The sequence below is a fragment of the Somniosus microcephalus genome, chromosome 8 (assembly GCF_052327205.1).
Source record: "Somniosus microcephalus isolate GS21.2 chromosome 8, FLI_Smic_1.0, whole genome shotgun sequence".
In the NCBI taxonomy this organism is placed as follows: Eukaryota; Metazoa; Chordata; class Chondrichthyes; order Squaliformes; family Somniosidae; genus Somniosus; species Somniosus microcephalus.
Genome location: NC_140994.1, coordinates 153,828,746 through 153,849,199, shown reverse-complemented (window position 1 = coordinate 153,849,199; position 20,454 = coordinate 153,828,746).

Sequence of the window (20,454 nt, the reverse complement as noted above, 5' to 3'; positions counted from 1 at the left end):
TTGAGAGGAGGTACTTAAGCTGATGCAGGTCTGAAAGAGCCTTAAGAGACCTTCTATGTGGGATCTCCCCACTGAAAAAAACGTCTTAGATGATTTATCTAGTGGGTCCCTTCAGGCTGGCTGTGATTAGGGTGAGCATAGATTAACATTCTTTAACTTCCTGATTCCAGCCCTAGTTCTTACACCTAAATTAAAACCATGGCCGTGATTGGGTTTGAATTCCAGCCAGCCTAAATTAAGTCTTTTGAGTTTTCTTTATCTCGGTCATTGTTCCTATTAGATAACCAATGAATATTTCTCTCCAAGCTGCAAATATAACTATTATTTAAGAAGGCGAGACTGAGAAACCAGGAAATTATAGACCTGGTCATGTCTAACAAACCAAATTCAATTTTTTGAGGAAGTAACTAAAGTAATAGACAGGGGAATGTCTATGGATATAGTTTATATGGACTTCCAAAAGGCACTCAATAAGGTTCCACATAAGAGACTGTTAGCTAAAATTAAAGCTCATGGAACTGAAGACAAATTATATTGACCTGCTCAGGGGATTGGGTAGACGGTAGAAGACAGAGAGTAGGGATAATTGGTATGTACACAGATTGGAAGGAAGTGACTCGTGGTGTTCCACAAGGATCTGTGCTGGGGCTTCAACTATTCACTATGGGCCGTATTTTCCGATCGGAGGCTTCCTGCGTGCGGAGGCCTCCGATCTGGAAAAAATCTACGGACTTACCTGAGGGCTCCCGAGGTGCGTATACTTCCGCTCCTGGGCCTCTCCAAACTCGAAATGTGCGGGGCCCACGTATCCCAGAGGCGCATGCGGTTCGCAAGCGTCCCTGGGATCACATGGGCCATGGGGAGCCAATTGGAGAAGGGAATCTCCCTTCATACACTTGACAGATAGACCTGTCAACTATATGAATGCAGATCACCCCAAAAACACAGTAAAACATTAAATACATTTTTTTAAATCATATTTTTAAAATGAGTTGAAATCACAATAAATTAAATATTTTAAACAAAAATTAAATTTTTTGAAAAAAATAATTAAAGTTTTTTACGGGGCTAAAAATAAACTTACCTTTTTTAAAAGTATTTTTAAATGATAAATGAGTGAAAACTTTTTTTACTTTTTTCAAACCTTATGCTGATAAAACACGCCTTATGCCTGCTTTTACCAGGTGTAAGATTTCTAAGGGTTTTCTGCAGGCAGAGGTTCTCCAGAAAGCGGAACTATCCGCCCGCAGAGGCCCTTCTCCAGGGCAGGCGTGCGATCTGTCAAGAGGATTCTTGACAGATCGGGAATGCCGGTTTTCAGCGCATGCGCTTCGCATGCCTGAAACCGGCATTTCCGATGTCCCTACGAGCGTGTACACAGTGCATACGCACCCGTAGGGATCGGAATATACGGCCCTATATTTATTGGCCCTGAATTTGCGGTCGGAGGCTTCTTGCGGGGAAATGCCTCCGATCCGCAAATAAATTCCGCGCCTCCCTGGTGGTCCGGGAGGTACAGAGACTCGTGGTCCTGGGCCTCCCTGGGTACCCGCGGGCAGAGGCCCACATATCTCAGGGGCGCAGGCGGTTCGCGAGTGCCACTGGGATCATGTGGGCCGGCCCAATGCTTGACAGAAGGGGATTCCCATTCATGCTTATGGAGATTCCGTATGTATGAAATCCCCATACGTATGAGTGGGAATACCCCCAAAAAATATCTCTACACTTCAAATAAATAAGAATAAAATCACATATTTTAAATTAATTAAAATGCCATTTAATTAAATATTTAAAACAAATTTAATTTTTTGAAAAATAAATGTACCTGTTTTAAAGGGGCTAAAAATAAGCTTACCTTATTTCACAGGTTTTTAAATGTATAAATTATTGCTAAAATTTTATTTTTCTGCTTTTTAAAACTCTTAAGCTGGTAAAAGCAGACCTTATGCCTGCTTTTGCCAGGCGTAAGAATTTCACGGGCATTCGCTGGGCAGAAGTTGGGCAAGTAGCCCAACTCTCTGCCCGCGGATGCCCTGTTCCCGGGGATGTGGAGAATCTGTCAAGAAAATTCTTGACAGATCACAAGTTCCGGGCTTTAGCGCATATGCAGCGCGTGCCTAAACCCGGAACTTGCGCAGCCCTTACAGACACATACGCCCCCGTAGGGGCCACAAATTACGGCCCATTAATGACTTAGATAACACAATAGAGAGCCATATAGAGTTAACGGTTCAGGTTGATGACATTTTGCCAGAACTGGGACAAGTTAGAGATATAGCAGGTTTTAAGCAAGTGCGGTGGCAGGGAAAGGGGGGAGGGGAGGAAGGAATAAAAGGGAAGGTTTGTAATTGGGTGGAAGGCAGGAGTGATTAAATGACAAAATGTATGATTGTATAAAGCAAAAGGAGATGGTAATGGTCCTTTTGCTTTGTACAATCATACCTTTTGTCTTTTAATCTCTCCTGCCTATCACAGACCTTCCCTTTTGTTCTATCCTCCCCTCCCCCTTTCCCTGCCACTGCACTTGCTTAAAACGTGCTATATCTCTAACTTTTTCCAGTTCTGCCGTAAGGTCATCGACTCTGTTTCTCTCTCCACAGATGCTGCCTGACCTGCTGAGTATTTCCAGTATTTTCTATTTTTATTTCAGATTTCCAACATCCGCAGTATTTTGCTTTTGTATTTGTTGTAGAGAGCCATATATCCAAGATTGCCGATGAGAAAGATTGGTGGTGTACTTAGTAGAGTAGACGGGAGGATAAAATTACAAAGAGACATTGATAGATTAAGTGAGTGGGCAAAATTGTGGCAGATAGATTTTAACACAGGTTAAGTGTGAGGTCATCCATTTTGGACCAAAAAAGGATAGATCCAAGTATTATTTAAATCAGGAAAAGCAAGGAACAGTGGAGGTCCAAAGAGATTTAGGGGTCCATGTACACAGACCGCTAAAATGTAGCAGTCAGGTAGAAAAAATAATCAAAAAGGCTAACAGCCTTTATAACTAGAGGGCTTGAATATAAAGGGAGGAAGTTTTGCTACAACTATACAAAGCCCTGGTTAGACAAAATCTGGAGTACTGTGTACAGTTCTGGACACCACACCTTAGAAAGTATATAATAGCCTTGGAAGGAGTGCAGTGCAGATTCAACAGGATGTTACCAGGGCTCCAAGGATTAGATTATGAGGAGAGATTACAGAAACTATGCTTGTATTCCTTGAAATATAGAGGGTTAAGGGGTAATTTGATTAAGATTTTTAGGATTTTGAAAGGAATTGGTCGGGTAGAGAGAAACCTTTTCCACTTGTGGGGGAGTCTAGGAGAAGGGGACCTAACCTTAATCAGAGCCAGGCCAGTCAAGAGAGAAGTTAGGAAACACACATCTTCATGCAAAGGGTGGTAGATGTAGTGTCCGTGTGTAGATAAAGACACTGAAGGCAGGAGTTGGTTCATAGGTATTTACTAAGCAAGTCTGGGGGGGGGTTTCTAAAGGATATACACAATACACAGGCTTATATAGCCCAAGTGGCAATTACCGGCATTACGCACACCTGGGGCTCTTAAAGGCACATACACCATAATTGCTCTTAAAGGCACATACACCACAATTCCTCCCCTTCTAGCTAACTAGTACATCATATTTTAAGTAATTATTAATTACATGTTATATGCAAAATAATATACATTGCTGTATTAATTAATTATAAGTTAGTCTCTCGGGAGGCTTCCTGACTCGGTCCGGATAACGCCTCGGGGGTGTAGTAGTTTCTGGTGGTGTAGTAGGTTCTTCTGGCAAGGCTGATTCGGCTTGAAGGCCAGTGTCGGGTTCATCGGGCTCCAGTATCACCGGATCGGAGGTAGATATGGGTATCTCTACTTCATCGTTAGATGTATAGAGTGGTGGTGTAGGTTGTCCCTTTTCGGATGACTTGATGATTTGGTCAGCATGGCGCCTTATTATGCTGTCTCCGATGTCCGCGGTATACATCAGTGGTCCTAATCGTGTGCAGATAGTTCCAGGCTGCCATTTCTCGGTACGGTAGTCCCGGGCCAAAACCGGTTGGCCTATCTGGAAGGCCCTAGTTGGCCTTTCATTCAAGCCCTGAAACTGCCGGTTCTCCACGTCCCTTCGGATGTTGGGCTTGACCAAATCCAGCCGGCATCTTAGGTTTCTATTGTAGAACATCATGGCGGGAGTTTGGTTAGTAACCATATGCGTTGCATTCCTATATGCAAATAAGAAGTTATCCACCTTGTGCTGAAGTTTTATGTCTTCATTACCCATGGCCTTGATGGCCTTCTTGAAGGTCTGGACAAACCTTTCAGCCAATCCATTGGTGGCGGGATGGTATGGGGCGGACGTGTGGTGCTTTACCCCATTGTTCTTTAAGAACTTTCTGAATTCTTCGGACACAAATTGCGGTCCATTATCAGAACATATCTGCTCCGGCAGCCCATTCCTGGCAAATATGGTCCTTAATACTGTGATGGTTTTTTCCGTGGTGGTGGAGCACATCTTTATTACCTCCGGCCACTTGGAGTGTGCATCAACTGCGATTAAGAACATTGAGTCCATAAATGGACCAGCAAAGTCGATGTGCACCCTTTGCCAGGGAGATGAGGGCCACTCCCATGGATGTAGAGGGGCCTGTGGCGGAGCATTTTGGACCTTCTGGCATCCTAGGCAGCTCTTGGTCATGTCTTCGATGTCTCCATCGATACCTGGCCACCATACAAACGCCCTAGCTAGGTTCTTCATTTTCACTCCACCCAGATGCCCCTCGTGAAGCTCCTTTAGCACTTTATCCTGGAGTTTGGGTGGAATCACCACTCTGGATCCACACATCAAGGTTCCTCGGCACACTGACAGCTGTTCTCTTCTTTGCGAGAATGCTGGCAACAGTGGTTCGCCATGTGCTGGCCATCCCTTCACTGTTAAATCGTAGACCCGTGAGAGAGTAGGGTCATTTCTTGTCTCTCTTTCAATGGCAGAATTTGTCACCGGTAGACATTCCACTATGGTAGAGTGGAATATCTCTACTGGGTCTACTGTAGGTGCCTCTTCTATCGTTGGCAACGGTAGGCGTGATAAACCGTCAGCATTCCCATGCTGTTTTGACCCTTTGTATTCAATGTTGTATTGGTGTGCCCCTAGAAAAAGGGACCACCTCTGTAGTCTTTGTGCCGTCATAATGGGGACACCTTTTTTAGGGTTGAATATGGAGATGAGGGGTTGATGGTCAGTCAGCAAGGTAAATTTTTGTCCGTGTAGGTAATGATTGAATTTCTTCACTCCCCATACCAGGCTGAGTGCTTCCCTATCTATCTGGGCATAGTTACGCTCAGCTGAGTTCAATGAGCGTGACGCAAAAGCTATCGGCCGTTCCGAGCCATCAGGGAATCTATGGGACAATACCGCTCCTATGCCGTAAGGGGATGCATCGCACGCCAGTCTGATTGGTAGTGATGGGTTGTAATGAGCCAAAATTTTCTCGGATGTGATTAAGTCTTTACATTTATGGAAGGCACGTTTACAGTCTTCGTTCCATTTCCAAATCGCTCCTGTCTGTAGAAGATCATTAAGAGGGTGTAGAATAGTTGATAAGTTCGGTAAAAATTTATGATAATTTATTAATCCCAGGAATGACCTTAATTGTGAAACATTTTCAGGTGCTGGGGCTTTTATAACTGCTTCAATTTTTTCAGGTGACTTATGCAACCCTTCCTTATTAATTATGTGGCCACAATATGATATCTGATTTTGGAAAAATTCACACTTGGGGCGATTTGCTCGTAGGCCCCATTCTTTCAGCCTAGTGAGCACCTGCTCCAAATTGGCAAGGTGCTCGTTGTCGTTTTCTCCTGTTATAAGGATGTCGTCTAGGTAGCATTGAGTCCCCGGAATCCCTTGCAGGACTTGCTCCATAGCTCTTTGCCAGATAGCTGGAGCTGATGCTATTCCAAAAACCAGTTGATTGTACTGGTACAGGCCTTTGTGTGTGTTTATTGTGAGATACTTTTTAGAGGTCTCCTCAACCTCCATCTGTAGATATGCCTGTGCCAAGTCAATTTTTGTTAAACGTTTCCCTCCGGATAGTGAGGCGAAAATATCTTCTATCCTCGGAAGAGGATACTGTACCGTGTGAAGGACCGGGTTTACAGTCACCTTAAAGTCCCCACAGATGCGAATTTTTTTCTGTTCCTCAGAGTTATTTTTCAATGTTTTTGTCATGACTGGAACGATGGGTGTTGCCCATTCGCTCCAATCTATTTTGGATAATACGCCTGCCTTTTCCAAATTCTTCAGCTCTGCCTCGACTGCTGGACGTATTGCGTATGGCACCGGTCTTGCCTTAAAAATTTTTGGAATTGCTGTATCTTCCACTTTTATTGAGGCGGTGATGCCTTTCAAGGTTCCTAGTTTCTCTTGAAACACTTCTTTGGCGTTGGCCAAGATGTCTTTTAATCGTTCAGGTATGATGTCATCATTGTTTTTTTCCTTACTGGTCACCGTCAGTGCCTGAATGGAGTGCCAGTCTAAACGTATCTTCCTTATCCATTCACGTCCCAACAATGGTGGACCACCATCTTGTAGAATGTATAAATACAACTTTTGTATTTCTTTGCCGTTGTATACCACAGGCACCCTTATTTTTCCTTTGGGGTAGACTTTCTGCCCCGTACATGTTTTTAAGATAATGGATGTGTCTTTTAGAGGTATATGCGAAAATAGCCTCTCATAATCTCGTCGATTTATTACGGTTAGAGCTGATCCTGTATCTAGCTCCATTTTAACTGGGGACCCTGCTATTGTGAGGGTAACCCAAATGGTTTGGTAATCCTCTTTGGCAAGTACATTATGTAATTTGAGACAGCTTAGTCTCTTGTTTCCGGAGTCGCTATCGCTATTCTGGTCTTCGGAGCTATTGTCCGTCATCATTTGTACCTTCCTGTACTTTTCTTTATTGATTTTTTGTTTTCTGTCAGTGGATTTATTTTGTCCAGATTGGCATACCCGTGCAATGTGTCCAATCTTACCACATTGCCTGCATGCTTTGCCCTTGAACCAGCAGTCCCTCTGGTTATGGGTGGATCTGCCGCAGCGATAACATCTTCCGAACTCCTGTGTCATTTTATGGGTGCCGAAGTCCTGTGTCTCTTGTTGTATCTCTGCAGCTCCTTTTGCTGCTGCTTCGTATGATACAGCCATACTGAAAGCTTTGTCCAATGTTAAATCTTTTTCAGAAAGCAGTCTTTTTTGTGTTCCTTCACTTAAGAGACCGCAAACAAATTTGTCTCGAAGATAATCCGATAGTCCTGCTCCGAATTGACAGTACTTTGATAGCTTTCTTAATTCGGTTAGGTAATCAGCGTTACTTTCATTCTTGTGTTGATTTCTCTTGAAGAACTTGAATTGTTCCACTATCAGCAGCGGTGTTGGGTTTAAATGCTCCTGCAGGGTATCAACAATTTCTTTAAAAGTCTTGTCCTTTGGTTTGGCTGGAGTGATTAAATTTCGTAACAGCCCGTATGCCTTCGCGCCCATTAAGTTCAGAAGTACTGAAGCTTTTTTTTCATCTGTTATTCCATTTGCAGTGCAATAAACCTCTACTCTTTCCACGTATGTGGTCCAATCTTCTATTTCGCCATCAAAAGCCTCAATATTACCAGATTTAGGCATTTCAGAAAAGATATGGCGCTTCCCGCGCTTTTTTTTTCTCCCTGTAGCAACGATATGGCGCTTCCCGCGCTTTCCTGCCGCTGCTACCGATAACAACGCTGTTTTACTGTGGTTTCCGTTTATTCACTGTTGGAGACTCGTTCCCGACAGAGGTCTAAACGCTGACCTGCTTGCCGCGCCGGCCGTCTTTCGAGTGCACCCTCCCAGTCCGTTATTGCTTGCCTCCGATTTCGCTGCCTGTCTCAGCTGTAGAGCCCGCCGCTGGAGCTCCAGCCTGACGCCCAGGAAGGATTAGCACAGTACCTGTCACCAGCTTGGCCAGCTGGTGAAACCACAGTTTCTCTTACTTCCTTGAGTCTTCTGGACGCTGGAGGAATCGATGTCCTTGAGGTGCTGCCGAATTGCAGGTAAGTCCGTTTCCACTTCATCACCACTGTAGTGTCCGTGTGTAGATAAAGACACTGAAGACAGGAGTTGGTTCATAGGTATTTACTAAGCAAGTCTGGGGGGGGGTTTCTAAAGGATATACACAATACACAGGCTTATATAGCCCAAGTGGCAATTACCGGCATTACGCACACCTGGGGCTCTTAAAGGCACATACACCATAATTGCTCTTAAAGGCACATACACCACAGTAGAAGTGTGGAATTTTCTCCCACAAAAAGCAGTAGATGCTAGCTCAGTTAATAATGTTAAATTTGCGATTGGTGCTAGACAAGGGTATAAAAGGATATGGAACCAAGGCAGGTCGATGGAGTTAAGATACAGGTCAGCCATGATCTCACTGAATGGCGTAACAGGCTCGAGAGGCTGAATGGCCTACTCCTGTTCCTGTGTTAGCTCTTTCACAGAGCTAGAACAGGTATGATGGGTTAAATTGTCTCCTTTTTTTCTGCAAAATTTAGGGGGATAGATTTCAAATTTGGGGCGACCAACCAGTCGTTTGTACCCGTGGCGAAGGGTTGGCTGTGATTTTAAGGCAGCGGCCTTACTTACATCGGGTCAGCAAAGTGCAGGGTGCCAAATTCCCCCCCCCCCCCACCCCCACCCCTTGCCAAATTAAGGCTGACTAATATCGGGCTGCAGCGGCCACCATCATGGTAAGTGGAGGGGGTGTCATGATCGCAGAGGGGTGGATCCCAGACAGAGATAACACCACAGATTATATTTGTGGAGCTGGCGAAGCAGTCTTGTTCCTCCGGGCCCCACAAAAATAATATCAAACTTACCATGGCTGGGCCTCTTCAGCCCTGTTACCTGTGGAAATAATCAGACCATGGACGGCACACGCTCTGACCATCACCAACCTGAAATGGCAATCGAGGTCCTAGGACCTAATTTGCATACCGAAGTGGGCTTGCCGCCTGTAACAAGCGGATGCTTTAGGCACCCAAAGATAGGCCACTTTCAAAATGGTGCCGGCTGCATCGTTAATGTTAACAAGACAGTAAAGGTACTGACCCCATTTTGAGGCTGTTGCCACCCTTTTAACACCAGAAGTTATAACCAGCCCCAAAGTTTCTGTGTTTATCTAATTCCCTCTTAAATAACATGATAAATAGCTTCAATAGCCAATACTTGTAAAGCATTGCATATCCTGACAATCCTTTACATGGAGAACAAATCTTCTTGTGTTCCCTTTCATGTTTATTTGCATGATGCTGAAACTTTTATTGTCCTTGTGCTGCCACATTGTTTTCTTCTGATTGAAAAGGTCTAATGGGACTGAGAGCTCATTTTGATGAGAAGACAACAGAATGTCAAAAGGCTTCCAGTATAAAAGCACAAGGATACAAAGGGAGATAGAGATCAAATTCTGGGAAGCAAAGGAAAAATGACAGAGAACCAACAAGCATCGCAATAGAGGAAAGAGACTTGTAAACGATTCCAGCTCACAATTCTGCAAGTTCATCTTCTTCCTTCCTTTAGATGCACATTCATATTGCTATGATCATAAATGCAGAACTATAATTTGACTAAAAACTCACTAGCATAGCCCCATTCTTCACTGGGCCAACATGAAGGTCATGTTCAGAAGGTAACAGTCTTACAGTGGATTAGAGTTGTTCATAGGCCATGGTTTTGATACTTAAGCCAATCATAACATCATTAAGCACATCAACAAGATGGCTTTGTCTCTGATATATCCACTCACAAGAGAAACTCTGGCCTAGAAATTCACTATGTCCCCGCCAGCTGTCTAACGGCCAAAAGTTAGCGCTGGGCGCGGAGCCATGTGCGACCGTCAGATATTCACTTTTTGCGCCCCAAGTCGGAACCGGGCGCTATTCCAGGGTGTGCCCGCCCCCGCTTGGGGCGCTGAAACTGAATTTCAGCGCTCTAAGTGCTGCTGCACCACCCGACGCGGTGCGGCAGGCTGCGGTACTGCAGGCCTCCTCCTTCTCTTAAGGTGGAGGTGCCTGCAACGGGGAGATCGCCGCTGGATTGTGCCGGCAAATGAGCCCGGCACCACGGAGAAGTGCCGGGCTCGCGGAAAGCAGCCGGCAATGCCGCGGGGGGGGGTGGTGGAGGAGGCCGGGGAAGGAGGTGCGGGCAGGCGGCCGCCGAAAAAGCGGCCGGCCGCACCTCCACCTTTATGCGCCCCACTAAGGCTGCAGTAAGGCCCTGGTCTCCGGATGTTAGTAGCGGCTGCCACGGAGGAGGCGGCGGCAACTGAATATGGGCGTCGGGCCGGCATCCGGGCGGAAACGGGGCACTGCGCACACCGATGACGTCATCGGTGCCGGCGCAGCGCTACCGGCTACCGCCGCCATTACCGCCGAGCTCAATATCAGCGCAACCTCCTCTACTGGCGCAGAAGCCCTCTTTAGGCGGTAACTGGGCGCAAAGCTTGCAGCGCCTTACTGAATTTCTAGGCCTCTGACTTTACAGGTCATTTCTGACAACATTATTAACTTGCCATACTGGTTGCATTCCCTTAATGTTCCAACATGTACATGTACACGAGCCATGGAATTCTGATGTTCAGTATCAGTGATTGCCTATATGTGTGCATGGATATGGTGCAGTTGATAATGATGCTCCTAATTCTGAAGAGAACAGAGGCATCCAGGGGTGTCACTAGTATAGCCAGGGTGACCAAGTAAATGCTTATCATCTGAGTTGACTAAGGAGTTGGCCTTGTGCATGTAAAGACACAAATCAATGGCTATAGTCCACATGGTCACCCAACGTGGAGGAAAGCTTAATATTTGCATGATGACATTCAATAGGGAGCAGATCATTTCCTGGTTCAACAAATGGAGAGTAAGGATTTTGAGGTCTAAAAATGGCAGAACAAGCTGGTTGGCCTGGATGCATTTTTCTCATTCTTGTGCTTATGGCATAAATCTCACTAGCCTGGACATGATCTTGAGTGATGTTATGATACGAATGCTTAATGTATCAAATTTCTCTCTCTTTACTAATTTAATGGCAGTGTTAACCCATTTAAAATAAACAGGTTAACACTTCCTTCAAAATAGTAGAGGGAGAAATTGGCTACAAGAATGAAGCTTACAATAGTCTCCAGTAACTATGACAAGCAATATTTCAGTTTTCTTGTGATTTCCATAATGAGAAGTTAATTTGGTCACCACTAAATGTTATGACTTCCTGACATCAAGATACAATTTTTGTTTTCAAAATGGACACTAAGGGCTGGATTTTGCCAATGGGGAGCTTTTGGAGGCGGGACTCCCACTTGTCGGGTTTTTGTCCCGCCTCCATTGACTTCTGGCCAACCCACGCTCTTTTCCCTTGATTGACCTTGTTAAGCCTGCCCAGCGGGCTTCGCAGGCCAATTAAGAGAAAGCCGGTTACAGAGAACATCAGTGTATGACGTTTCATCTGTCAAAAATTTTTGACAGATGAATTGTCATTGTTTGACAGCTTTGTGAAGCTGTCAAACACTGACATTCTATGTTGTTTGATGAGTTCTTGTATTCAAGGCTCATCAAACCTCTTTCTGTAGCAGAAATTAGATGGTTGTTGCATCGGAGAATGCAGCAGCCATCTGTCATCTCTGCCGGTGAGATGCGAGACTCTCCGCATCCCCAACTGTTGAAGCCTGCAGGAAGAAACAAAGGTAAGTAAACATTCTCTATCACTTTCCACTCACCTCACATACTTACCTCTCCACACTTGCTCCCATCACTCACCTTCACAGCGCACTTTTGGACCCCTCCGACCCACTGCTCACTCGGTGACCCTGGCGGGGTTCGCAGCCTTCGGGAACCCCACACTTGTGTGGGTAAAATGGGGATAATCCTCTTATCTGCCTGTTAACTACCTACGGAGGTGGGTTGGGGGCGGGATGGGCTCCCGCCCCTAGATTCTGCCATTTTCCCGGCAGTCCCACCTCCAAACCCACCTCCCCAGGGCTGGCAAGATCACGCCCATATGAGCTGAAATCCAAGGTGATCACTATTATCTGATTCCGTTATTTTTTTACATTAAAAAAAAAGGATTGTCTAATAACTTAGAATTAAACAATGTAAGTAATATGGAAAAGTGGGGAGTTAATGCCAAAAAATCTGAATTATCAGATAATTTGAATTAAAAAACCTTTTAATCAAGATGTAGACCATGCTCTGATTTTCCTCTAGTCATATAGCATTGATAAATATTAAATTCCATGCTTGACTCACAGAAAAGGGCATTTGTTAGAGAATTAAGGTTTCCAGCGGCATTGCTTAGTTTCTCTGCTCAATGATGTGTAACCCCAGAAAACAACAAAGGGACACAAGTAGACAGAGATACCGGCAGGGGTGTTTTAATCTATTTAATTCTTTAACATCTCTACCAGCCCCCGACAGTGATGGCCTTTATACTTGCTCTTTTCGTCCCTCCATCAGCATTGTGACCAAAATGCAAGTACAACAATCCACAACCCATGCAGTGATGATGGTTTCTCTACAGGTTGATTACTTCTGCTCCCTGCCAGCAGAATTGGCTGAACTGCAGATGGTGTTGTTCTCCATTTCCTGTCATCGCTTTTATGTAAATCCTCCACAGTGGCAGTGGTTACTTCCTGGGATTGGATTTTCTAATCTCTAGTTGTGTTTGTGTGAATTTACTACCGGGAGAAAACATCTATTGGCAGTAAATCTACTTGTGGTCCGATCATTTCCAGTCAGTTTTAATGCTGGCAGTAATTATTACTGACAGAGCCATTACGCCTGATGAATTAAATAATTTAGTGGAGGAACAGGAGGGAAAGCTTCCAGTGACAATTTAAGAACATAAGAAACAGGAGCAGGAGTAGGCCAATCAGCCCCTCGAGCCTGCTCCGCCATTCAATACGGTCATGGTTGATCCAATCTTGGCCTCAACACCACTTTCCCGTTCTCTCCCCATACCCCTTGATTCCCTTGTAGTTCAAATGTCTGTCAATCTCCGCCTTGAATATTCAATGACTCCACCTCCACAGCTCTCTGGGGTAGAGAATTCCAAAGATTCACGACCCTCGGAGAGAAGAAATTCATCCTCATCTCCATCTTAAATGGACGACCCCTTATTCTGAAACTATGCCCCCTAGTTCTAGATACCCCCACTAGGGGAAACATCCTCTCAACATCCACCCTGTCAATCCCCCTCAGAATCTTGTATGTTTCAATAAGATCACCTCTCATTCTTCTAAACTCCAAGGAGTATAGGCCCAACCTGCTCAACCTTTCGTCATACATCAACCCCTTCATCCCAGGAATCAACCTAGTGAACCTTCTCTGCACTGCCTCCAATGCAATGATATCCTTCCTTAAATATGGAGACTAAAACTGTACGCAGTACTTCAGGTGCGGTCTCACCAGCGCCCTGTAAAATTGCATCAAAACTTCCCTACTTTTATACTCCATTCCCCTTGCAATAAAGGCCAACATTTCATTAGCCTTCCTAATTACTTGCTGTACCTGCATGCTAACTTTTTGTGTTTCATGTACTAGGACCCCCAGATCCCTTTGTACTGCAGCATTTTGTAGTCTCTCTCCATTTAAGTAATAAGTTGCTTTTTCATTCTTCCTTCCAAAGTGGATAACCTCACATTTTCCCACATTGTACTCCATTTGCCAAATGTTTGCCCACTCACTTAACCTATCTGTATCCCTTTGCAGACTTTTTGTGTCCTCCTCACAACTTGCTAACCCACCTATCTTTGTATCATCAGCAAATTTGGCTACAGTACACTCGGTCCCTTCATCCAAGACATTAATATAGATTGTAAATAGTTGAGGCCCTAACACTGATCCCTGTGGCACCCCACTAGTTACTGATTGCCAACCGGAAAATGACCCAATTATCCCAACTCTCTGTTCTCTGTTAATTAGCCAATCCCCTATCCATGCCAATATATTACCCCCAACCCCGTGCAATCTTATCTTGTGCAGTAACCGTTTATGTGGCACCTTATCGAATGGCTTCTGGAAATCCAAACACACTACATCTACTGGTTCACCTTTATCCACCGTTTGTTACATTCTCAAAGAACTCTAGCAAATTTGTCAAACACGATTTCCCTTTCATAAAACCATGTTGACTCTGCTTGATTGTCTTATGATTTTCTAAATGACCTGCTATTACCTCCTTAATAATGGATTCCAGCATTTTTCCAATTTTCCCTGCTTTCTGTCTCCCTCCTTTCTTGAATAGTGGCGTTACATTTGCGGTTTTCCAATCCGCTGGGACCTCTCCAGAATCCAGGGAATTTTGGTAGATTACAACCAACGCATCCACTATCTCTGCAGCCACTTCTTTTAAGACCCTAGGATGCAGGCCATCAGGTCCAGGGGACTTGTCGGCCTTTACCTCAACTTCTAGTATTAATGGAGTTAGAATGGACTGTAAGGGGGAGAGGGATCAAACAGAAAATTTTCCTCCAAATTAATGGCTGATAGCAGGCATTACCATGGTAGAAAATTTACAAAAATGGGGAGAGGAGGACTTCTGTTAACCTCCCAACTCTAGAAATTTCCAACAAGATTTTGCTCCATGAGATGGCAACTTCATGCCCATTGTCTGTCCCGCCGAATGTAAATACCAATGAGTATGTGGGACTTAGTTCACTGCTCCATTTTCTTTCAGAACCACCACTTTCCCGACCCCAGGAAAGAACACAACTATAAAGGTGGGGTTATCACTTTCAGTACAGTGTCCCAGGGCTGGGAGGGGATTGTGGAATCCAAAACAGTAGGATTTTGAAGAGCTACAAGTATATTAGGTATTTTATAGGTATTTGATCTAAAGAAGGGGAAAAAAACTTTCTTGAAAATAAAACCAGGGTGATTCTAGTTTTTCTAATTTGTTCCTGGGATGTGGGCGTCACTGGCATGGCCAGCATTTATTGCCCATCCCATTTGCCCTTGAGAAAGTGGTGGTGAGCCGCCGCCTTCAACCGCTGCAGACCGTGAGGTGAAGGTACTCCCACAGTACTGTTAGGGAGGGAGTTCCCAGATTTTGACCCAGCGATGATGAAGGAACGTCGATATATTTCCAAGTCAGGATGGTGTGTAACTTGGAGGGGAACTTGGAGGTGGTGGTTTTCCCACGTGTCTGCTGCCCTTGTCCTTCTAGTTGGTAAAGGTCATGGGTTTGGATGGTGCATTCAAACAAGACTTGGTGAGTTGCTGCATTGCATCTTGTAGATGGTACACACTGCAGCCACAGTACGCCGGCGGTGGAGGGCGTGAATGTTTAAGGTGGTGGATGAGGTACCGATCAAGCGGGCTGCTTTGTCCTGGATGGTGTCGAGCTTCTTGACTGTTGTTGGAGCTGCACTCATCCAGGCAAGTGGAGAGCATTCCATCACACTCCTGAATTGTGCCTTGTAGATGGTGGAAATGTTTTGGGGAGTCCGGAAGTGAGACACTCGCCACAGAATACCCAGCCTCTGACCTGCTCTTGTAACTGCAGTATTTATGTGGCTGGTCCAGTTACGTTTCTGGTCAATGGTGACCCCCAGGATACTGATGGTGGGGGATTCGGCGATGGTTATGCCATTGAATGTCAAGGGGTGGTGGTTAGACTCTCATTTGTTAGAGGTAGTCATTGCCTGGCACTTTTGTGGTGTGAATGTTACTTGCCACTTATCAACGTAAGCCTGAATGTCCTCCAGGTATTTTTGCATGTGGGCATGGACTGCTTCATTATCTGAGGAGTTGCGAATGGAATTGAGCACTGTGCAATCATCAGCGAGCATCCCCGCTTCTGATAGTAGGAAAGTCATTGATGAAGCAGCTGAAGATATTTGGGCCTAGGACACTGCCCTGAGGAACTCCTGCAGCGATGTCCTAGGGCTGTGATGATTGACCTTCAGCCACCACAAACCATCTTCCTTTGTGCTAGGTATGACTCCAGCCAGTGGAGAGTTTTCCCCCCAATTCCCATTGACTTCAGTTTTACTAGGGCTCCTTGATGCCATACTCTGTCAAATCCTGCCTTGATATCAAGAGCAGTCACTCTCATCTCACCTCTGGAATTTAGTTCTTTTGTCCATGTTTGGGCCAAGGCTGTAATGAGGTCTGGAGCTGAGTGGTCCTGGCAGATCCCAAACTGAGCATCAGTGATCAGGTTGTTGGTGAGTAAGTGGCGCTTGATAGCACTGTCGATGACACCTTCTATTACCTTGCTGATGATTGAGAGTAGACTGATGGGGCGGTAATTGGCCGGATTGGATTTGTCCTGCTTTTTGTGGACAGGACACACCTGGGCAGTTTTCCATGTTGTTGGATAGATGCCAGTGTTGTAGCTGTACTGGAACAGTTGGCTAGAGGCGCAGATAGTTCTGGAGCACAAGTCTTCGCATGACAAAAATTAATAGTTAAAAATATTGGCGACATTCAAGCACTACGGAATTTCCACTTGCAAATCCCTTCTTCCTCTGCTACAAGAAAGAGGATATTGTGCCGGATATTCCGATCCCTACGGGTGGGTACACACTGTGTACCCACCCGTAGGGACATTGGAAATGCTGGTTTCAGGCATGCGCTGGAAACCGGCATTTCCGAACTGTCAAGAAAGCTCTTGACAGATCCTCTGTCTGTGCTGGAGCAGGGCCTCTGGGGGCGGAGAGTTCTGCTTTTTGGAGACCCTGCACCCGCAGAAAACACTTACAATTCTTGTGCCAGAATAAGAGTTGAAAAAAGTTGTTTTTTTTAATTTCCACTGATTTATCATTTAAAAATACTTTAAAGAAAGGTAAGTTTATTTTTAGCCCTGTTAAAAACTTTAATTATTTTTAAAAAAATTAAAATTTTTGTTTAAAATAGTTAATTTATTGTAATTTCAAGCCATTTTAAAAATGTGATTTAAAAAAAAAAATTATTTGAAGTTTTACTATGTTTTGTGGGTGATCTCCATTCATATAAATGACAGGTCAAATGTATGAAGGGAGATTCCCTTCTCTGATTGGCTCCCCATGGCCCATATGATCCCAGGGATGCTGCAACCTACATGCGTCTCTGGGATACGTGGGCCCTGCGCACTGGCAATTTGGAGAGGCCAAGCAGCGGAAGCATGTGCGTCCCGGGATCGGTCCTTGGAGTCCACTTTGGTGTCAAAAACAGGAAGGCAGATTATTATCTGAATGGCAATAGATTGGGAGAAGGGGAAGTGCAACGAGACCTGGGTGTCCTTGTGCACCAGTCGCTGAAGGTAAGCATGCAGTTGCAGCAGGCGGTTAAGAAGGCAAATGGTATGTTGGCCTTCATAGCGAGAGGGTTTGAGTACAGGAACAAGGATGTCTTGCTGCAGTTGTACAGGGCCTTGGTGAGACCACATCTTGAGTATTGTGTGCAGTTTTGGTCGCCTTATCTGAGGAAGGATGTTCTTGCCATGGAAGGAGTTCAGCGAAGATTCACCAGGCTGATACCTGGGATGGCAGGAATGACGTATGAGGAGAGATTGGGTCGATTGGGCTTGTACTCGCTGGAGTTTAGAAGAATGAGAGGGGATCTCATTGAAACTTATAAAATTCTGGCAGGACTGGACAGACTAGATGCAGGGAGGATGTTCCCGGTTGTCAGGGAATCCAGGACCAGGGGCCACAGTCTAAGGATAAGGGGTAGGCCTTTTAGGACAGAAATGAAGAGGAATTTCTTCACCCAGAGAGTGGTGAACCTGTGGAATTCTCTACCACAGAAGGCAGTAGAGGCCAATTCATTAAATATATTCAAGAAGGAGTTAGATATATTTCTTAAGGCTAAAGGGATCAAGGGGTATGGGGAGAAAGCAGGGACCGGTACTGAACTTGGATGATCAGCCATGATCGCATTGAATGGCGGAGCAGGCTCAAGGGGCCGAATGGCCTACTCCTGCTCCTATCTTCTATGTTTCTATGGGAGCCCTCAGGTAAGGGCGTAGATTTTTCCAGATCGCAGTCCTCCACCCGCGGGAGGCCTGCGATCTGAATATGTGGGCCAATAAGTATCAGGAGAAGGAGTGGATGTAAGCCATGCTAATCTAGCACTAAAGATGCAGTCTAGCCCCTAAACACATATACCCATTCCAGACAGTGTGTTGACCAAGGTGATCATTCCTAAATTTGTCTGCAAGGCAGTGGTGCTAATTTAAACCTGGGTGCAATTTTCGGCAGATGAGTTTCGAGATCAGTTCAAAACAAAAAAGGGACTCATGTTATTTTAACTCCAAGCCTCATGAAACTGCCACCAGCTGATATCCCATCTATTCCAGGCAGGAAGTCGTGGGATGCGGCACAAGTTAGTGAAGCACGAAGGCCGCCCACTGAGGAAGTATGTGCGCAGGATTGCCAGCCAGGCTGTCCCGTGGGGGTCCCTACAATCGGGGTTGTCTGTGGTGGGGGGTGGTCATAATCATGGCAGGGAAGGCCAAACATTTCTTTGTGGAGACCGACAAGGAAATTTAAAAAAATTTCAAACCTACCGTTATGAGCCTCTTCTGACCCCGCACTGGGTTGGCCTGCCTGGAAACTGTCTGTCGTTTTCTGCTCAGGCCTCCAAGTAAATATTGCAGTTGGGTCCTGATGATATCTTTGGGACTCGCCATGCTGATGTTAAAAAGGATCCTGCCAGCTTGGGGCAGCTGACCTTGCTGGCTGCTTAGTGGAACAGGTGAAAATTCTGGCGGGCCAGATCCTAACAGCTCCAGGGGCGAAAGTGACTTGGCGGATTTTAACTGCCCAACACTCTGGTTTCACTAGCCGGGTAGAGTTAAAATCACCCCTAGTCTCTGTGAAGGATGCATTTTCCACCTGATCTAACATCCGAGCTATGCCAGCTGTCGGCTCCTGAATTACAGCCCATTTCGACTATGGTCATGGCCCTGTCAATGGCCATAAAAGTTACAACTGCTTTAAATTTTTATGCCACTGGATCTTTCCAGGCTGCTTTGGGGAGACGTAAACTACATAAGACTGTCTGCAATCCACCACTGCATAAAGCAGGTAACAGGTGCCCTTTTGATGTCCCGTTCAGGTGGGCCTCACAATTAATTTCACTCCCTATGGACGCAGTGAAGCAGAGAGTGTAAGTGTTTGAGTTCCCCCAGGTTCAGAGCACCATAGATGGGGTCTGTGTGACACTAAAGGCACCATATGGGATCCCACTAAATTAAATCAACAGAAAAGGCATTCACTCACTCACTCAGCGTTCAGTTGGCGTGCGATGCCAGCCACATTATTCTTAATGTGAATGCATGCTATCCAGGAAGCTGTCCACAACATTTCTGTGCTTGCAGCAGTTTATCAATTCAGAAATATTCAGCCAGCGACATTTGTCTGGTGATCAGGGATACCTTTCTTACCCATGATTGAGGACCCCACTCTGTCATCTAAGAACAGCAAAGAATAGGCACAATGAAGGAATTGGTGCTACAAGAATCCTAATTGAGGAGATGATTGGAACAATGAAGTCTGGTTTCAGGTGTCTGGATAGGTCTGGGAGAGCACTGCAGTACAGCCCTGCAAGGGTTTTCAGAATTATAATGGGATGCTGCATGCTTCTCAAATTTGCCATTTGCAAAGGATTGACTCGTTCCTCTGCAGATAAGGAAGAGAAGGAATAAGAAGGACAGCAGCAGGAGGCGTTGCAAATGTGGGGGAGGAAATTCCACTGACTGCCATTTCCACCTTCTTCCATAGTGCCTGCACTGCCACCTTGTTAGGCTTCCTCTACTCCATGCCTCGGAGCTAATCGCTTCTTAACCTTATTTCTGCCAGAAGAACCTCCACAGAAGCATCAGTGAATTTTGGGGCTCTTGCCACTGCTGATACACCAGAAATACATGCAATTTGATGTGTGCTGCCAGGATTCCAAAGGTGCCTGCTCTTTTTGAGCAGCTACGGCGATTTACACACTGCAGATGCACTGCACTTCCCTCCCTCTCAGTGGTGGCCAGCCATTTAGGAGCAGGAATATTGCCCTAAATAGCAAATTAGCTTCACCCCAGGAAAGTGGCTCAGGGTTACCACAGGGTCAAACCATCAGCTGGAATTCCAGCCCCACTGAACATCCAGTGGGAAAGCCACCGTTCGAGAAAAATCCAGGCTTAAAAGATTTCTCATATTGTCTATTTAGTTATGTTAAGGTTTCCATCCAAATACAAAACAAAAATGCTCAAGCCGGATATGCCTGGTGCTAGAGAGCTCAATTTGTAAATGCATAATTGTAATCATATGAATAACCATCAAATAAAATAAGCATGCACCACCACTTCAGCAATAGGAACAAGAGTAGGCCATTCAGCCCCTCAAGCCTGTTCTGCCATTCAATTAGATCGTTGCTGATCTGTATCTTAACTC